We start from the raw sequence: 4593 nt of genomic DNA on the forward strand, positions 1-4593 counted from the left end.
TGCTGACCACATGAGACATGCTGACCACATGAGACATGCTGACCACATGAGACATGCTGACCACATGAGACATGCTGACCACATGAGACATGCTGACCACATGAGACGTGCTGACCACATGAGACGTGCTGACCACATGAGATCAGTGCTGACCACTTGAGACCAGTGCTGACCACATGAGACCAGTGCTGGCCACATGACACCAGTGCTGACCACATGACACCAGTGCTGACTACATGACACCAGTGCTGACCACATGACGCCAGTGCTGACCACATGACACCAATGCTGACCACATGAGACCAGTGCTGACCACATGACACCAGTGCTGACCACATGACACCAGTGCCGACCACATGACACCAGTGCTGACCACATGACACCAGTGCTGACCACATGGCACCAGTGCTGACCACTTAAGACCAGTGCTGACCACATGGGACCAGTACTGACCACATGAGGCCTGTGCTGACCACATGAGACCAGTGTTGACCACATGAGACCAGTGCTTACCACATGAGGCCAGTGCTGACCACATGAGACCAGTGCTGACCACAAGAGACGTGAAGACCACATGAGATCAGTGCTGACCACATGAGATCAGTGCTGACCACATGAGACATGCTGACCACATGAGACATGCTGACCACATGAGACATGCTGACCACATGAGACATGCTGACCACATGAGACCAGTGCTGACCACATGAGACCAGTGCTGACCGCACGAGACAAGTGCTAACCACATGAGACCAGTGCTGACCACATGAGACCAGTGCTGACCACATGAGACGTGCTGACCACATGAGATCAGTGCTGACCACTTGAGACCAGTGCTGACCACATGAGACGTCCTGACCACATGAGATCAGTGCTGACCACTTGAGACCAGTGATGACCACATGACAAAAGTGCAGACCACATGACACCAGTGTTGACCACTCGCGTACCAGCACAAGGCGACGGACCACTAGTGTGAGTGTTACAACAGCAGGTGACAGACCACTAGTGTAAGTGTTACAACAGCAGGTGACGGACCACTAGTGTAAGTGTTACAACAGCAGGTGACAGACCACTAGTGTAAGTGTTACAACAGCAGGTGACGGACCACTAGTGTAAGTGTTACAACAGCAGGTGACGGACCACTAGTGTAAGTGTTACAACAGCAGGTGACAGACCACTAGTGTAAGTGTTACAACAGCAGGTGACGGACCACTAGTGTAAGTGTTACAACAGCAGGTGACGGACCACTAGACCACTAGTGTAAGTGTTACAACAGCAGGTGACAGACCACTAGTGTAAGTGTTACAACAGCAGGTGACGGACCACTAGACCACTAGTGTAAGTGTTACAACAGCAGGTGACAGTACCACTAGTGTGTAAGTGTTACAACAGCAGGTGACGGACCACTAGTGTAAGTGTTACAACAGCAGGTGACGGACCACTAGTGTAAGTGTTACAACAGCAGGTGACGGACCACTAGTGTAAGTGTTACAACAGCAGGTGACGGACCACTAGTGTAAGTGTTACAACAGCAGGTGACGGACCACTAGTGTAAGTGTTACAACAGCAGGTGACGGACCACTAGTGTAAGTGTTACAACAGCAGGTGACAGACCACTAGTGTAAGTGTTACAACAGCAGGTGACGGACCACTAGTGTAAGTGTTACAACAGCAGGTGACGGACCACTAGTGTAAGTGTTACAACAGCAGGTGACGGACCACTAGTGTAAGTGTTACAACAGCAGGTGACAGACCACTAGTGTAAGTGTTACAACAGCAGGTGACGGACCACTAGTGTAAGTGTTACAACAGCAGGTGACGGACCACTAGTGTAAGTGTTACAACAGCAGGTGACACCACTAGTGTAAGTGTTACAACACTAGTGTAAGTGTTACAACAGCAGGTGACGGACCACTAGTGTAAGTGTTACAACAGCAGGTGACGGACCACTAGTGTAAGTGTTACAACAGCAGGTGACGGACCACTAGTGTAAGTGTTACAACAGCAGGTGACGGACCACTAGTGTAAGTGTTACAACAGCAGGTGACAGACCACTAGTGTAAGTGTTACAACAGCAGGTGACGGACCACTAGTGTAAGTGTTACAACAGCAGGTGACGGACCACTAGTGTAAGTGTTACAACAGCAGGTGACGGACCACTAGTGTAAGTGTTACAACAGCAGGTGACAGACCACTAGTGTAAGTGTTACAACAGCAGGTGACAGACCACTAGTGTAAGTGTTACAACAGCAGGTGACGGACCACTAGTGTAAGTGTTACAACAGCAGGTGACGGACCACTAGTGTAAGTGTTACAACAGCAGGTGACGGACCACTAGTGTAAGTGTTACAACAGCAGGTGACGGACCACTAGTGTAAGTGTTACAACAGCAGGTGACGGACCACTAGTGTAAGTGTTACAACAGCAGGTGACGGACCACTAGTGTAAGTGTTACAACAGCAGGTGACGGACCACTAGTGTAAGTGTTACAACAGCAGGTGACAGACCACTAGTGTAAGTGTTACAACAGCAGGTGACAGACCACTAGTGTAAGTGTTACAACAGCAGGTGACAGACCACTAGTGTAAGTGTTACAACAGCAGGTGACGGACCACTAGTGTAAGTGTTACAACAGCAGGTGACGGACCACTAGTGTAAGTGTTACAACAGCAGGTGACGGACCACTAGTGTAAGTGTTACAACAGCAGGTGACGGACCACTAGTGTAAGTGTTACAACAGCAGGTGACAGACCACTAGTGTAAGTGTTACAACAGCAGGTGACGGACCACTAGTGTAAGTGTTACAACAGCAGGTGACAGACCACTAGTGTAAGTGTTACAACAGCAGGTGACAGACCACTAGTGTAAGTGTTACAACAGCAGGTGACAGACCACTAGTGTAAGTGTTACAACAGCAGGTGACGGACCACTAGTGTAAGTGTTACAACAGCAGGTGACGGACCACTAGTGTAAGTGTTACAACAGCAGGTGACAGACCACTAGTGTAAGTGTTACAACAGCAGGTGACAGACCACTAGTGTAAGTGTTACAACAGCAGGTGACAGACCACTAGTGTAAGTGTTACAACAGCAGGTGACGGACCACTAGTGTAAGTGTTACAACAGCAGGTGACGGACCACTAGTGTAAGTGTTACAACAGCAGGTGACAGACCACTAGTGTAAGTGTTACAACAGCAGGTGACAGACCACTAGTGTAAGTGTTACAACAGCAGGTGACAGACCACTAGTGTAAGTGTTACAACAGCAGGTGACGGACCACTAGTGTAAGTGTTACAACAGCAGGTGACGGACCACTAGTGTAAGTGTTACAACAGCAGGTGACAGACCACTAGTGTAAGTGTTACAACAGCAGGTGACAGACCACTAGTGTAAGTGTTACAACAGCAGGTGACGGACCACTAGTGTAAGTGTTACAACAGCAGGTGACAGACCACTAGTGTAAGTGTTACAACAGCAGGTGACGGACCACTAGTGTAAGTGTTACAACAGCAGGTGACGGACCACTAGTGTAAGTGTTACAACAGCAGGTGACGGACCACTAGTGTAAGTGTTACAACAGCAGGTGACAGACCACTAGTGTAAGTGCTTGAGTAGCGTCACAATGAATATTTCTGATTAATTTAGAAAGGTTTTTATTTATTCCTTTATAAAGGACAACAAAATAATATTTGATGTGAAGGAACCTTCACTTAATAACTATTTCATACATAATTTAATAAGTAAGAATAAACTCTGCAAATATAAAGAATAAATCTTTGAGTCTGTAAATGTAAATTGTTCAACTTTAAGTGAGTTGTTCTATGGTAATATATATATATATATATATATATATATATATATATATATATATATATATATATATATATATATATATATATATATATATATATATATATATATATATATATATATATATATATATATATATATATATATATATATATATATATATATATATATATATATATATATATATATATATATATATATATATATATATATATATATATATATATATATATATATGCAAAAAAACAACCACTCTGAAAGAATAGAGAAATTCCAAGCGCTTTCGTGACTACTCACATTATCAAGGAACCTTGGATGCTTCACTTTCATAGTTCCTTGATAATGTGAGTAGTCACGAAAGCGCTTGGAATTTCTCTATTCTTTCAGAGTGGTTGTTTTGCATATTTTGAAATCTCCTGTTTACTGTGATCTTATTGCATATATATATATATATATATATATATATATATATATATATATATATATATATATATATATATGAGTCCCAAAAATGCGTAACCTGACCTAATTAAATCTAATTCACGACTGAGACACTTATACAACATATGGGAATCCTTATTAATTAATATTCCCATATGTTGTGTAAGTGTCTCAAATTCAACTTGTCGGTTTCAAATCCATTGATCAGAAACCTAATTGATCCTAACTTTGAACTTAGTGCTTAATCTTACTTATATTAAGTTAGGTTACTGTTTTCGGTTACCAGACAACTGTTTTCTCTCCAGTGGGTTGTCTTACGCAACTCACTTAAGAGTTGAT

The sequence above is a fragment of the Cherax quadricarinatus genome, chromosome 3, assembly GCF_038502225.1.
Source record: "Cherax quadricarinatus isolate ZL_2023a chromosome 3, ASM3850222v1, whole genome shotgun sequence".
In the NCBI taxonomy this organism is placed as follows: domain Eukaryota; kingdom Metazoa; phylum Arthropoda; class Malacostraca; order Decapoda; family Parastacidae; genus Cherax; species Cherax quadricarinatus.